The 17319-nt window shown below is 43.8% G+C and overlaps 1 protein-coding gene across 1 annotated transcript in view; it reads right to left on the reverse strand.

Annotated features, from left to right (window-relative positions):
- Nucleotides 1-11994, reverse strand: part of LOC142203247 (TRPM8 channel-associated factor homolog) — a 42622-nt gene extending 30628 nt beyond the window's left edge. The window contains exon 1 of the mRNA XM_075273816.1: nt 11935-11994. The gene's annotated coding sequence lies outside the window, so the exon portion shown is untranslated. The remainder of the gene's footprint in view (nt 1-11934) is intronic.
- Nucleotides 11995-17319: the final 5325 nt, after the last annotated feature.

The following is a 17319-nucleotide window of genomic DNA, read 5'->3' on the forward strand; positions in this document are numbered from 1 at the left end:
ATGCCCTTTCTTCAGGTGGAAGCCGCGCGGGCGCGGGAGAAGACTTCTCGGAGGATCCAGCCCGACCCTCACTCGTGGACTTGGTAAGTGTAATTTGATCGAACGTTGCCTACCCCTGAAATGAGCATTTTCCCCCCCTTAGACTATAATAGGATTTGATTCGAGTAGTCGAATATTGGGGGGCTACTCGAAACGAATATCGAACATTTTACTGTTCGCTCATCTCTAGTTATGATGCCTCCTCTCCTGGGAACAATGCTGCATCTGATTTCAGTCCTATCAACTATCATTTATTCATAATGATGAATTATCCAACATCTCCTGTCTGAGCCACTGGTAGAGTTATAATTATTATTATTATTATTATTGTTTATTTATATAGCACCATTAATTCCATGGTGCTTTACATTTGGGGGTTACATACAATTCACAAAATATACAGGTACATATCATACTAACAGTGATCGGCTGGCACAGTGGGGTAGAGGGCCCTGCCCGCGAGGGCTTACAATCTATGAGGGAAGGGGGTAGAGACAAAAGGAGAGGGGGAGACTGTACAGATGGCAGTGCGGTGATGGTGTTATTGGAGGTTGTAGGCCTTCCTGAATAGGTGAGTCTTCAGGGCCTTCTTGAATCCTGTGATTGTGGGGGTCAGTCTTATGTGTCGTGGTAAGGAGTTCCAGAGTATGGGGGATGCACGGGAGAAGTCTTGGAGACGGTTGTGTGAGGAGCGGATAAGGGCAGAGCGGAGTAGGAGGTCGTTGGAGGATCTGAGGTTACGTGTGGGCAGGTAGCGGGAGATGAGGTCAGAGATATATGGAGGGGACAGGTTGTGGATGGCTTTGTATGTTAGTGTTAGTAGCTTGAACTCAATTCGCTGGGCTATGGGTAACCAGTGGAAGGACTGGCAGAGGGAAGCAGCCCATGAAGATCGGGGGGTGAGGTGGATTAAGTGAGCAGCACAGTTTAAGGTGGACTGGAGGGGGGCGAGGGTGTTTGCCAGGAGTCCATGCAGAAGGGTGTTGCAGTAGTCTAAGCGGGAGATTATGAGGGCCTGGACGAGCATCTTGGTAGTTTCTGGGGTGAGGAAGGAGCGGATTCGGTGGATGTTCTTGAGCTGGAGGCGACAAGAGGTGTTGAGGGTTTGAATATGTGGTTTGAAGGATAAGTCGGAGTCCAGGGTTACCCCAAGGCATCGGGCCTGTGGGACAGGGGTAAGTGGGGTTCCATTAACTTTGATAGATGGGTCAGGTGGAGGGGCCATACAGGATGGGCTGAAGATGATAAACTCTGTTTTATCCATGTTGAGTTTGAGAAAGCGGGAGGAGAGGAAGGAGGCTACGGCCGCTAAACAATCTGGAACTCTGGCCAACAGGGAGGTAATGTCTGGTCCAGAGATATATATTTGGGTGTTGTCGGCATAGCAATGGTACTGAAAGCCATGAGATTCTATGAGTTGGCCCAGGCCAAGGGTGCAGATGGAGAACAGGAGGGGTCCTAGGACGGAGCCTTGTGGGACACCTACAGAGAGAGGGCGTGGTGAGGAGGTGGTGTGCAAGTGGGAGACGCTGAATGTGCCGTCGGTGAGGTATGAAGAGATCCAGGAATGGGCCAGGTCTGAGATACCAAGGGATGAGAGAATTTCTAACAGGAGGGAGTGGTCAACTGTGTCAAAGGCAGAGGAGAGGTCGAGGAGGAGGAGGACAGAGTAATGGCGCTTGGCTTTGGCGGTTAGCAGGTCGTTAGTGACTTTTGTTAGGGCAGTTTCAGTGGAGTGCCGGGGTCTGAAGCCTGACTGAAGTCTGTCAAAGAGCAGGTTGGACGAGAGATAGGAGGAGAGTTCTGAGTGGACGTGTTGCTCAAGAAGTTTTGAGGCGTACGGGAGCAGTGAGATGGGACGATAGTTGGCAGGAGAGGACGGGTTGAGGGACGGTTTCTTAAGTATAGGAGTGACAGTGGCGTGTTTGAAGGCTGAGGGGAAGGATCCATTGGTTAGGGATAGACTGAAGAGATGGATGGAGATGGTAGAGTCAAAGATTCATGTATAAAAAGGCACTTATTGTACTACTTAAGCTGGGTTCACACCTGCGTTCTCCTTTCCGTTCTATGGTTTCCGTCTTCTGCATGCCAGAAGACGGAAACCATAGACCGGGTCCGGCCGTGAGCGGCGGTGAGCGTTTTAGGCTCTCCGCCGCGAAACCGGATTTTTTTATCCGGACACAGAGTACTGCATGTCCGACTCTGTGTCCGGATTATAAAACCCGGTTTCGCGGCGGAGAGCGCAAAACGCTCACCGCCGCTCACGGCCGGACAGCTTTCTCACCCATTCAAATGAATGGGTGAGAGAGACTCCTGCAGGTTTCCGTCTCCTGCATCTGTTTTATGCAGGAAACGGAAACCTGCAGTACGGAGAGGGCGACGCAGATGTGAACGAGCCCTTAGTTGTCACTTGCCTTATACCTTGCATGTAACCTTTGAAGGGAGTCTATCACCTCCCCCAAGAGTATATAACTGCCATCACTGTGTTACAGAGCACATTGCATATCTCTGTTATGTATGTCACTTTTGTAGTTTTGGATAAAAACAACTTTGAACTTTTATGTTACAGGCAGTTGGTGCCTTCATGCTTTGGGGCACTGCTTTTGCTGCTCAGATAGGATGGGTGATTTCATAAAAGTGGGATAATCCCCTCTCTCTGCATGAGGTGGTGCAGGCAGGATATGGCAGGGGTCTCGGTTGCAGGAGTAGCGCTCCCAGCGCTCCCATCAACTGTCCATTTGCATAACACTTCATAGTTGTTTTTCTCCAAATCTACAAAAGTCACACACATAACAGAGAAATGTTGTTTATCACTGCCGAGTGCTATGTCACATGGTGGTGACAATTGAATATGCTTGGGGTAGACTCCTTTTCATGCATTGTTGCTTAGTACATTATACAAACGGTATATAGCATAAGAGTCAGTGTTTCTTGTTCCTGTTTTTTTTTTTTTTTTAAAGTTTTATTAAGTTTTCCAAAATGTATTTTTTACAGAAATAAGCACAATAGTGCGGGAAGCAACAAGCGGGGGAAGAAATTTGTACCTGTTTTTTTTCCAAATACCTCTTTCTCGGAAGAGTAGGCAGTAAGATTCATTTTCTCAGTCTTGTGAACATATTAGGATATGCAGTAAGTTTACATCTATTACTGAATTTATTTTTTAACCTTATCAGTAACAGCATTACAAAGAGCGGTCAGCCAAGCTAAATTTTTACTAACTCCTTCAACCACACCGCACTGAGTAATTTCCTCATTTTTAAAAAAATATATGTTTCAAAATTATCATGTTTTTCTAAAGAAAACAATGCTATTAACACAAAACCATGGGTGATCCCTTGCACAACCATCTCACCACAACAACTTGACAGACCTGACTTGATCCACATAGATGCTGGGTGCACTGCAGACATATAAATGGAGAAAAAATCCAGCACCCCTGGAGTCCTCATAAAATGGATCCTTTATTCAGGGTCGGACTGGGGTGTCTAGGGCCCACCAGTGGAATTATTTCTAGGGGCCCACCACCAGGACCCTGCAGATCAGCGGTACCAAGACATGATGGCTAAAGGTAATAACATGTCGGGAGCCATGCTTCTCACCCATTATACCATGTGCACTACCTAAATGTACTGCTACACCCTGTATGGCAAGTGAACAGCATGGCTCCTATAAATGCTATTATTACCTGTAGATGCTCAGTCCTGGATCGGCTGATCTGCAGAGGTCCTGGCTGTTGTATCATCGCAGATGTAAAATTGATGGCTTATCCTAAGGACAGACCATCAATATTAGAAAGATAAATAAATCCTTTAGGGCTAGTTCACATGGAGATACATGAACACCGTGTGTGGACATTCTGTCACAGATGCCAGGCATCCCGTCGTGGCATTCTGCTCCGGATTAGGCCCAAATGAATGGGCCGGAGCCTCGCGCCACAGATGCTGAGACTGACTTAGCCGCGGAATCCACGACAAGATAGGGCAGCTCGCTTCTTTTTTCCGCTACTAGCTAGCGGAAAAAAGAAGCGAGCAGCTCCCATTGAAGTCATTGGGAGCAATTTTTGGCAGCGGATTTTGAGGCGGATTCTGCCTCAAAATCCGCTGCCAACTTCCCCGTGTGAATGATCCCTTAAAGTGGTTGTCCAGGAATTGGAGCAACTCATGTCCTGGGCGGGAAGTTTAAAATAAAAAACAAATAAATAAAAAAGCATACTCATCTGTCCCCATCGCTCCATTGTGCGCTGCCAGTGTCCATTCGGTCTCGTGCTGGCGCCTCCTTGCTGGGAGTCCTGCACCTCATATGATTGCTGAGACTAGTTAGGTAAAGAATTTCCAGAAATGGGACCATGAGACCAAACAGACACAGGCGGGGGACAACGGGGTGCTGCGGACAGGTGTATATAGTTTTTGTTGTTGTTGGTTTTTTTTTATTTATACACCTCCCTGGCGGCCACCACTGTGATCACTCTAGTTTATAGGCAACCTCTTTTAAGGGAATGTCTGGGCCAAATTTTTTATGGCCACTTCACTGGTCTCCCCCAATACAGTGGTCTCTTCACTGGTTCCCCATAATGTATGGGGTACAGTGATGGGGCCATTATATTGTGTGGGAGCAGTGGGAGGGGTCCGGAATCGGAGGAGAAGAGTTTCCAAGAATGCAGGCCTTCAGCCCCAGCCCAAAACGGAACAGGCAGTAAAAAACATCTTTAATCTGTCAGAATACCACCTGACCAAAGCAGAAGAGAGCCTATTAAGCAAAGGCCTATCTTTTTGCCCTGATGAGAAGATTATTATTCATAGACCTTAATGATTTTGTAAGGAGGCTCACTCTAACTTGCCATTTTAATATTAAGAATGGAGGTATCCATCTAAAAAGTGAGAATGGAAAAGGAAAGGACTGCCGAAACTTAGACCCAGGCCCTGTACAAAATACTAATACTAATGTTCACAACACAGTCCCTGCGACATCAGTGGGTGCAACTGCTGTTGTCCATTCTGGGCTCAAACCCAAATCTAATTTTTACCCTGTACACCATAAGGGCTGCCATCTGGAAACCTTTTTTGCCCTGGTGTCAGCTGAATTTAGAAGTTTGGGCTCCCATCACATGTTTACTTCAGGCCCTTGCAACAACCTTAGTAAGGAAGAAAGGGCAGCCCTGCGCTCTCTCTGTTCAAATCCAGATATCATCATAAGAAGGGCTGATAAGGGTGGGGGTATAGTTATCCAATCCAGGTCTGATTATTTAAAAGAAGCCTGGCGCCTCCTATCGGATGAGGAATACCATACAGTACTACCCTCGGACCCTACATCCGCTCATTTAGAAGCTTATTTACAACTTATAAAAAAGGGATTTGAAGAGGGTATTATAAATAAAAAAGAAAGAGAATTTTTAACTATCATAAATCCCAGTTTATCTTTATTTTATCATTTACCTAAGATCCATAAAAATCTTAAGGATCCACCAGGGAGGCCCATCATTTCCGGACTGCACTCCCTGACACGGAATCTTTCACAATACGTGGATACCCACTTACAACCCTTAGTAACTCGCCTCCCCTCTCATCTTCGTGACACTTTCCATCTGTTGTCCGATATTTTGGAGGAACTTTGGAAACCCACTTACCTCTGGGCCACTCTTGATGTGGCATCTTTATATACTAACATTCCTCATTCCTTGGGTTTGACGGCCATCAGTAAGACATTGGCTGAGGATTCTACTCTACCGCCACTTCAGCAATCCTTTATCATTGACGCTATACAATTTATCTTGGAACATAATACCTTTGAGTTTGAAGATCATATTTATATACAACGCCGTGGAACTGCCATGGGCGCAAAATTCGCGCCCAGTTATGCAAACCTTTATGTTGGGCAATTTGAAAACGAATGTATTTATAGATCTGCGTTTTGGCCCAAAATAGTTTATTATAAAAGGTATATAGACGACCTTTTATTCATTTGGAATGGGACAGAAGAAGAATTCCATGAATTTGTGAATGAGCTTAATGCAAACAGTTGGGGACTCAGGTTTTCTGGGAAGACCAGCACCAAAGAAATAGAGTATTTGGACCTTGTCCTGATGGGTACTGAGTCCGGGATCAGCACTAGAACCTATTTTAAAGAAGTGGATACGAATGGTTTTTTGCATTTTTACAGCTGCCATTTACGAGAATGGAAAAGGAATGTATCGTTCGGACAATTTAAGCGTATTAGGAGAAATTGTACAACCAAGTCTGCCTATGAAGCCCAAAGTGCGACGCTTATACAAAGGTTTCGAGAGAAACATTACCCTAAGGCTGTAGTAGAAGCGGACCAAGAAAAAGCAGGATCCCTGTCTCAACGGGAATGCCTGGAATCCAGCCGCAGTACCAGGGAAGTAAATTATAAATGCAATTTCCTAACCACATACAACGGGGCCCATACCAGTATTCGTTCTATCATCCAGAAATATTAGCCCATTCTATTGAACGACCCTCATTTGCAGAATATTTTGCCTAGAAGGCCAGGCTTTACTTTCAGGAGGGCCAGAACTCTAAAAAGTTTGGTGGCACCCAGTAGATTAAGAAAGGTTCTGGCCCCACCTAGCAGTTCCAAAGTAGTGGGATCCAGGGGCAGTTTCCGTTGTGGGAAAAAACGATGCAAATGCTGTGTCAATATAAGTCACAAGGTAAATACGGTTAAGAGTAATGTTACTGGGGAAATTTTTCAGCTTAAGAACCATCTAGATTGTTCTTCGTCGTATTTAGTGTACCTGTTAGAATGCCCGTGCGGTCGGCAGTATGTGGGCCGCACCACCATGACCTTGAGACTTAGGCTGAATAAACACCGTTCGAACGTGGTTAACAGCTTTCTAAAACATGGGGTTTCTAGACATGTGGCTAGGCACCATAATAGCTCTTTTGAAGGTTTTAAAATTACCCCCATTGACCATGTTCCATCCCACTGTCCGAATAGATTTGAGACACTGAGACGCAAAGAAATCCTTTGGATCTACAAGTTTGATAGTCTGGCACCCAAGGGTCTCAATGAAGCCCTTGAGGACGTCACACGATGAGGCTCTTGTTGTTTTTTTCCTGAGTCGTGTCAGACTACCTTTCGGTTTTGGGTTCCCATCATTTTAAAGTCGTTTATCCTACAGGGAATTTTTACTAAGGTTTTTTTATAGCCTTATTATTAATTGTAATATTATTAATATTAGCTGTAATTGTAGTATTAGCTATAACTGTAATATTGGTCTTAACAATTAATTTAACTGTAATATTAGGTTTAACAATTCATAATTATTCACTCATTTATTTAAAACTTTTTGGTTTATTTTAATAATCGACTATCTGCTTTTCTGAAAAATCAAGCCACTTTTAGAATCATCCCGTTTTAACTGTTGGGTTTAATGATCTACTGCCACTTATCTATACAATTTTATGTTTATGTATGTATATTCATATACTTTTATGTGTGGCTCAGGTGGTGTTCTGGACCGTATTGTGTTGGGCACCTTGGGTGACTGTGTCGGGACTCGAACTCGGTCTGCCTGGTTGTTTGGTCAGGACAGTCTCGGGAGCCCAGCTGATGTCTCCATTTAGCTTGGGACATTAGTTCACCTGGTGCTCAGGAGAGTCTACTGCATGCTACGCTGTCTCCACATGTCCGGGAGTGTTTACCTACACATCATCTCTGTAGCATGTATGAAGCCCAGTATCTCTATCAGCTGTTCTCTATCAGCTGATTCCTGCAGCTACTTCCCATAAATAGGAGCTGACAGCTTCCTTATTTTTACACCCAGTATCCACTGTGGGAAGGTAAGCTGACCTCTTATTCCTCTGCTCATATTTAGTTGTCTACTCCTTATTGCTTTGAATAGGATGGGTTTATAAGTTCAGATTGGAGTTTTGGAGTGAGGTGAGCATCCTCCTGTTTCTAGTCAAGCCAGTCCCTATGTAATACACCTATTTACAAGTTTTTGGATTGACTAGCCACTGTGTAACCTGTCTGGCATGAAAATGAGTATATAGATGGGCATGTGTGTATATATATGTATATATATATATGTGTACATGATTATGTGTGATCTGTCTGTGACTCATCTGTGTATGAGTCATTGGTTTCTATAAGCTTCAATGTTTGGTATTGAAAATATTTTACATACATATGGGTTCAACCATCTGACATTTTAGTGTAATATTTATCCTTTTGTCTATATTTTTTTCTACTTATTGTTGTATTTGTGTAATTTTAAGGTTATCTATATGCACTTGAGAAAGAGCAAGATTGGCTCGAAACGCGTTGTGCTGTTACCAAATAAAGTCTTTTGGGGTGAGCGCTGCCTCTGTACTTCTCTTTGGAGAGTCTGGTCCTAACTTGCTGAATTTCTTACGTCATCCTGACGGCCTTTTCAGCTGCTGCCCTCCTGAATGTTCCATTTGATTGTGCCTATAGGTTGTTGTGTTTCACACAACCTGCCAAGGTGAGAGGCCATCCTGTTTTCATCTTATATTTCCATTTCATTTATTGAAATTACTGCACTAGGGTCGGCTCGGCGCCCTGTTTTTCTTTTTTCATGAGACCAAACAGACACAGGCGGGGGACAACGGGGTGCTGCGGACAGGTGTATATAGTTTTTTTGTTGTTGTTTTTTTTTTATTTTTACACCTCCCTGGCGGCCACCACTGTGATCACTCTAGTTTATAGGCAACCTCTTTTAAGGGAATGTCTGGGCCAAATTTTTTATGGCCACTTCACTGGTCTCCCCCAATACAGTGGTCTCTTCACTGGTTCCCCATAATGTATGGGGTACAGTGATGGGGCCATTATATTGTGTGGGAGCAGTGATGGGACTGACCTCCTGTGCGGAAGGGGGATGTTAAAATGTGTGGGGCATATTAAAGGGGTTGTGCAGGGTTAATCTTTTTTATGGCCTATGCTCAGAATAAGCCATAAATACCTGAAACCTCATATTGCAGAAACACAACGTCTTTGGCTACTCTAGAAAAAAAAATTAGGTGTTTTACAAAACCAGCAAAGTGAATGAAATGTAATCAAATTTACCTCATCCGCACACTGCAGGAAAAAAAGATGTGAAACAGCCACAAACTCTAAAATGCGTGCGCTTCTAAAAACATGGCCGGTTACTTTCAGCTGCGCAATCGGGAGAAAGTATCGGGAAAATGCATCAAAAATGCAATAAAAAACGCTGTGGAAAAAATACATTGAGATTCGTCGCTATTTATTCCACAGGGTTTTTGAGCTGCGTCTTGCTGTTGGGCCTCATCCTGATCATCTCAATATACAGTGTACTAGTGGCAACACTGTGGCTCAGTGGGTAGCACTGCAGCCTTGCAGCGCTGGAGTCCTGGGTTCAGATCCTGCCAGGAACAACATCTGCAAGGAGTTTGTATGTTTTCCCCGTGTCTGTGTAGTTTTCCTCCCATATTCCAAAAAGAAATACTGATAGGGGAAAAAAAAAAGTTTCCTCTGAGGACTTTCTGCTTCCAGTATACCTATAGGGAAACCACCGGTGTTTCTGTAGGTATAAGTGACATGCTGTGATTTCCTAAACCACAACAGTTTTGGAAATTGCAGTGTGTCCACTGTGTGTATTTTTCTGCAATGTGTGGATGGGATTGCACACAATATATACCTACACACTCAGGTCTGGTTCACATCTGCGTTCAGATGTGAACTCCATTTGGGGAGTCCCATTGGTGACCCCCCGAACAGACTACTGAACGCATTAGCAAGCGGTGTGCATTGAAAGCACATGGACCCCATAGATTATAATGGAGTCCGTGTGCTTTCCGTGCGGTGTCCACACGGAACATGCGGACAGAAAATCACTTCATGATCTACTTTACTGTCCGCATGTTCCGTACAGAGACCGCGCGGAAAGCACACAGACTCCATTATAGTCTATGGGGTCCATGTGCTTTCACTGCACACCGCTTGCTAATTCTTTCGTAGTTCATTCAGGGGGGCCCCCATGCGGACTCCCCGAACGGATTACCAAACACAGATGTGAACCAGGCCCTATACATATACCATATATACATTATTATAGCATATATACACATATACATTTATATACATTCATATACCATATATGTCATATACAGTCCTATGAAAAAGTTTGGGCACCCCTATTAATCTTAATCATTTTTAGTTCTAAATATTTTGGTGTTTGCAACAGCCATTTCAGTTTGATATATCTAATAACTGATGGACACAGTAATATTTCAGGATTGAAATGAGGTTTATTGTACTAACAGAAAATGCGCAATATGCATTAAACCAAAATTTGACCGGTGCAAAAGTATGGGCACCTCAACAGAAAAGTGACATTAATATTTAGTAGATCCTCCTTTTGCAAAGATAACAGCCTCTAGTCGCTTCCTGTAGCTTTTAATCAGTTCCTGGATCCTGGATAAAGGTATTTTGGACAAACAATTCAAGTTCAGTTAAGTTAGATGGTCGCCGAGCATGGACAGCCCGCTTCAAATCATCCCACAGATGTTCAATGATATTCAGGTCTGGGGACTGGGATGGCCATTCCAGAACATTGTAATTGTTCCTCTGCATGAATGCCTGAGGATTTGGAGCGGTGTTTTGGATCATTGTCTTGCTGAAATATCCATCCCCGACGTAACTTCAACTTCGTCACTGATTCTTGAACATTATTCTCAAGAATCTGCTGATACTGAGTGGAATCCATGCGACCCTCAACTTTAACAAGATTCCCGGTGCCGGCATTGGCCACACAGCCCCAAAGCATGATGGAACCTCCACCAAATTTTACAGTGGGTAGCATGTGTTTTTCTTGGAATGCTGTTTCTTTTTGGACGCCATGCATAACGCCTTTTTTTTTTTATAACCAAACAACTCAATCTTTGTTTCCAAAATGAAGTTGGCTTCTCCAAATGTGCTTTTGCATACCTCAGGCAACTCTATTTGTGGCGTACGTGCAGAAACGGCTTCTTTCTCATCACTCTCCCATACAGCTTCTCCTTGTGCAAAGTGCGCTGTATTGTTACCGATGCACAGTGACACCATCTGCAGCAAGATGATGCTGCAGCTCTTTGGAGGTGGTCTGTGGATTGTCCTTGACTGTTCTCACCATTCTTCTTCTCTGCCTTTATGATATTTTTCTTGGCCTGCCACTTCTGGGCTTAACAAGAACTGTCCCTGTGGTCTTCCATTTCCTTACTATGTTCCTCACAGTGGAAACTGACAGGTTAAATCTCTGAGACAACTTTTTGTATCCTTCCCCTGAACAACTATGTTGAACAATCTTTGTTTTCAGATCATTTGAGAGCGGGCTGTCCATGTTCGGCGACCATCTAACTTAACTGAACTTGAATTGTTTTGTAGAAAGAAATGGTCCAAAATACCTTCATCCAGGATCCAGGAACTGATTAAAAGCTACAGGAAGCAACTAGAGGCTGTTATCTCTGCAAAAGGAGGATCTACTAAATATTAATGTCACTTTTCTGTTGAGGTGCCCATACTTTTGCACTGGTCAAATTTTGGTTTAATGCATATTGCGCATTTTCTGTTAGTACAATAAACCTCATTTCAATCCTGAAATATTACTGTGTCCATCAGTTATTAGATATATCAAACTGAAATGGCTGTTGCAAACACCAAAATATTTAGAACTAAAAATGATTAAGATTAATAGGGGTGCCCAAACTTTTTCATAGGACTGTATATACTTATATGAATGTATGAATACTATATATACTCACATATACATACACTCACTCCTACACATTATTATAGTATACTGTATATACATACCTGTATACATACAGTACTCACACAATATACAAGACACAAACTTTAAACAAATGTACACATATATACATATTAAATAGATAAATTTTACCAAAATAATATACTCACATTTTCCAGAAGAGTGAACCATCAAAGCAGACTGCTTCCAGTCTTCCTCACACACTCTGATGTGAGAGATGACTCATGTGAGGAGGAGGGGGAGGAAGAAAGTACAGGCAGCACAGCAGGTCACAGGAAAGCAGCTATACAGTAGCTGCAGCAGGTCAGTGAGAGGATTACGAGCAGCTGCACACGTGTCCACCGATATATACTTACCCTATATATCGGGAGGACACTATGTGCAGCTTCAGCATCAGCTAATGGGGGGCCCCTGTGTGCTGAGGCAAATGCAGATGCATTGGCTCAGGTGCTCGATTGGGGGACCCTGACCAATGTATCTGCATTAGTACAATGAGGACTTAACAGTCGGGGCTCGGGGCCCACTGGGGCGCTAGTCTGACCCTGCCTTTATTAGAATCTTTTAAATCTGTTTGAGTATAGCCATTGTGATGCATTTTAGGCAGACACTGCCTTTAGACTTGGTACTATGACTAAGGGCAATGTCTTCCCACAATATTGCAGAACAGCACATGTGTACACACATTTCTAAAAGGCTCTAATAAAGGCTCCATTTTATGAGTGTCCAAAGAGTGCTTGATTTTCTTTTTATTTACATACTTTGCCAAAAGTTATGTGCAATGGACAGTGAGTGTGGACCTACTGTATCACTTTAACTGGTCTCATTTTGGGTCTCTTCTAAGAACGTTGTGTAAGTGATGTGCTTTATTTTCACATTTAAGTCCTGTACAGGGATCTTTGCTGCAAGAACATCACCAGGTCTCCTGATTTCATTACATTTGCTACCTGATGTGACCACTAGCTTGTTTACTGACCATGCAAGTACACTGCCCACCGGGATCTCAGACACTGTCTGACACTTTTTAACCTGAGCTCTGGCATTGCATCTGTGTTTTTTGGCCCTGGGTTAGTTGTCGCTTATACCAGGTCTTCTACAAGAGGTAGCATGGGTCTCCATTTTAAGTTCTGGGTAAGCTTAGCCACGGGTCCACATCTTCAAAAATTTAGAGTGAGACCTCCTTGTCCAGCTCAACAGTTCTTCAAATATTGAAGTTTGATGAACCTTGGCTTTCCATTCTTGGGTAGAAGGAGGTGAGCTTTGCAACCAGTAGAGGAGAATCAACGGTTTCACTGCCTCTTTGGGTGATAAGAGGGTTTTTTCTAGAATTGTAATGCGGGGATGATTGTGCTAAGAAGACAATAGGCGGGGAAAGAGCAAAGTCCGGGGATGAGAAAAACTTGATGTGATTTTGTACATGGGTCTAAAAAGGGGACATCAGGGAGCATTCCTACCATAAATGTAAGTAAGTGCCCGGTCCATTATGACATCTCCAAAAGACATTCATGGGTGTGAGATTCTTATGATACAGCCAATCTGGAGTATGGTACCATCGCGATAACAGTTTGAAATTATTCTCTTGTATGCAAATGCAAGTCGAAAATCCATGGGCGTGTCAAAGGAGTGATTAGTTCTTCTGAGAGAGAGACATTCAGGTCTCGTTCCCATGTGGTGAAGAAGGATGGCTTGGTAATAGCCATCCGATCAACAAAATAATGCAAGAGGAGGGAAGTTCTATGCAATACACGTGGGTTGGCAGTAGATTGATGCTTTTCAAAGTCTGTTAGAGTGGATCTCTCAACAGTGTTTCTCCAAAAGGTGGTGATAGTGTTTCAGATGCTGATGATGCAGAAGATTAGGTTTAAAGTTTGGCAAAAATTTCAGAATCTCCTCAATGGACATGGGACTAACATTACTACACAAGTCTCGTAGCTGTAGCCTGTCTAGGGGCACCCATAGTGAATCATTAGGAGGCTGAAAGAGATTAATGAGATGGGGTATGAGGCTGGCAGGCATAAGGGGAGAAGGGAATAGAGCTAAATCTTTGGAGAGACCTTTCCAAACCTCAGCACAACCCTTGAAAACAGGATCTTGCAACAGTGGCTTACAGGAGGGTAAATGGGGCGTCCAGAGTGCAGAGCAGGAGGAAGAGGGTAGGAGATCTCCCGGCCAGGAGGAATGTTTAGTTAACTTCGCCCACCAGCCAATCTGGACAGCATTATAATATTTTTGAATATGATAGTATAATATGCTATACATGATTTCTTTTATTCAAAACAAATGAAGAGATAATGTTACGATCGTTCTTGAAAAAAGCAGCTGGCAGGTGGATAGGTAGCATGGTCAGGCAGTAGAGCAGCTTGGGCAAAACATAAGTTTGGACTAGGTTTTTCCTACAAAACCATGATATCAGCAATTCAGTATACGAAGTGAGGAGAGACTTCAGGTCCGCCAACTAAGGTATAAAATTCAGTTGGTATAAATCAGCAACATCTTGAGAAAGAACAATGTCTAGGTACTTGATGCAGGAAGTAGTCCATGCGAAAGTAGTGGACTGAATCAGGGAGGCACGTTTTCTAGCAAGAAGGTTAATAGGGAGTATTACGGATTTGTCTAAGTTAATTTTGTAGTTGAATAGTTCACCATAATGTTCCATCAACTCAACCAAGGCTTGCAAGCTTTCCGTAGCATTAGTCAAAACAAATGGGATATCATCTGCGAAAGCAGTAGCATGAATTGTGTTGACCGTCATTCCATGTATAGCAGGGTGTTGGTGAATCACTTGCATGAACATCTTTATGACCAATATGAAAAGTGCTGGAGAGAGAGGACAGCACTGGTGTGTGCCGTTATGAATTGTAAAGGAGGAGAAGGAAGTGCCGTTAACTTTAAGATGAGCATGAGGGTAAGTGTATAGCATAAAGATAGATTTGACAAAGGTAGGAGGAAGACCAAATTTCTCTAGGGCAGTCCTCAGGAAGTTTCAATCCACTCTGTCAAACACCTTTTCAATGTCAGCGCTTAAGAGAATTAGTTTCTGCTTGGTTCTGGCAGCATGAGACAAAAGAGGAAGCTTGGCAGTGTTATCTCGGCCTTCTCTGCCTGGGATGAAGCCAGACTGTTCAGCATGGATCAAGGAGGAGCTACATGCACCACTTTGGCATGTTTGAGATTACGGGCTCCTTCAAGAAGAGCATTGCAAACGAAAGTGAGCTGAGGGGCCAAAATTTGCTGAAACTTTCTGAAATGTAGCAATGGGAGACCATCCAGCCCTGGACTCTTACCAGGATGGAAGCTATGTAGGGTGCTTTCAACTTCTTTCAGAGTAATAGGAGCTATTAAAGCTGATACAGAGTCAGGTGATAGGGTGGGTAGAGACAAACTACTTAAAAAGGACTTAATGGAAGATGACTTAGGTGGAGGGGAAGTGGAGGTTGTAGCAGCTAAATCATATCACTTTGAGTAAAACTGAAAGAACTTCGCAGCAACATCATGAGTGTCAGTGGCTATAGCGCCTGTAGTGGATTTTATGGATGAGATGAAGGACTTTACTTTAGCGTATTTAATTAAGCTAAATATTAGGTGGCCCCCTTTATCACCATGGGCATAAAGAAGATGTTGGTAGCAGAGATAATGTTTAGCCACTTTGGCACAGAGTAAAGAAGTCAGTTGCTCTTGTACGGAGGTCAACTCCTTCTGAGCCTGCTGGTCCAGCGATTATTTGTGAAGGTGCTCTATGGCCACAATTCGGCTAAGTAGGTCATCAGTGGATTTCTGTCTCTCCTTCTTGACTTTAGAAGCTACCAAAATCAGAATGCCACAAATAAAAGACTTGTGGGACTCCCAAACAATTGTTGGGCACATGTCAGGGGTATTGTTGATCTCAAAGTAGTCAGAGAGTTGAGACTGTAGTGAATGAACAGTAGACTCAGAGTCCAGCAAAGATTCATTTTGTCTCCAGTTCCAGACCTTTGGGGACATACACTATGTGATCAAAAGTATCCGGACACCTGGCTGAAAATGACTCACAAGTTCGTGGCACCCTCCATGGGCGTTGGCCCACCCTTAGCCTTGATGACAGCTTCCACTCTTGCAGGCATACGTTCAATCAGGTGCTGGAAGGTTTTTTGGGGAATGGCAGCCCATTCTTCACGGAGTGCTGCACTGAGGAGAGGTATTGATGTAGGTCGGTGAGGCCTGGCATGAAGTCGGCATTCCAAAACATCCCAAAGGTGTTCTATAGGATTCAAGTCAGCACTCTGTGCAGGCCAGTCCAGTACAGAGATGTTATTGTCCTGTAACCACTCCGCCACAGGCCGTGCAGTATGAAGAGGTGCTCGATCATGTTGAAAGATGCAATCGCCATCCCCGAATTGCTCTTCAAAAGTGGGAAGCAAGAAGGAGTTTTAAAACATCAATGTAGGCCTGTGCTGTGATAGTGCCACGCAAAACAACAAGGGGTGCAAGTCCCCTCCATGAAAAACACGACCACACCATAACACCACAGCCTCCGAATTTTACTGTTGGCACTACACAGGCTGGCAGATGACATTCACCGGGCATTCGCCATACCCACACCCTGCCATCGGATCGCCATATTGTGTACTGTGATTCGTCACTCCACACAACGTTTTTTCACTGTTCAATCGTCCATTGTTTACGCTCCTTACACCAAGCGAGGCGTCGTTTGGCATTGACCTGCGTGATGTGTGGCACCCAATCACCTGACCACGTTCGAAGTCCGTGAGTTCCGAGGCGCACCCCATTCTGGTCTTTCATGATGTCTACTGAGCTCGCTGATATGGAGTACCTGGCAGTAGGTGGCAACACAATGCACCTAATATGAAAAACGTATGTTTTTGGGGGTGTCTGGATACTTTTGATCACATAGTGTTTGTTGGAGTTGGATTGTAGTGGAGACCGGTGCATGGTCAGAGATCAAAATGACTCCTATTTCAGATGACAAGACGGAGTCTAATATGCTAGAAGAACTGAAAATATCCAAACGATGATTGGATCTTCCAGTAGGAGAGAAAAAAGTAAAATCTTTGGTAGTAGAGTGGAGGATGCGTCAGGTGTCCAACAAGGAGACATCTTTCAAATTCGCCATGAGTCTGCCAAGGAGTTTTTGAGAGCGTGGAGTGGCAGAAGAAGTGGAATCAGCAAGTGGGTTCAGAGCCACGTTGAAGTCCCCACAAAGGATAATCTGATCTTCTGCAAATTGACCTTCAAGAGTTGTAGAATCTTGATAAGCCAGTCAATTTGACCTCTGTTAGTACATTAACATTGGCAGACATGTATTTGACCGTGGCTGTGGAGCCTTTCAGAAAACTAGCTCTGCCATCTGGATTGACGTACTGTCTTTAGCATACAAAGGGGATTGAGTTGTGAAAGATAATGGAAACATCTCTGGAGGTTGACTCCGGGTTAGTGCTGTGGGACCATTGGGAGAATGGCTTGGTTGGAAAAGTCGGGCTCTTGGAACTTTTAAAATGAGACAAGGGTATGACGTTTGCGAAGTAGGTGTAAGACATTGT

Source organism: Leptodactylus fuscus, chromosome 5 (genome assembly GCF_031893055.1).
Source record: "Leptodactylus fuscus isolate aLepFus1 chromosome 5, aLepFus1.hap2, whole genome shotgun sequence".
In the NCBI taxonomy this organism is placed as follows: domain Eukaryota; kingdom Metazoa; phylum Chordata; class Amphibia; order Anura; family Leptodactylidae; genus Leptodactylus; species Leptodactylus fuscus.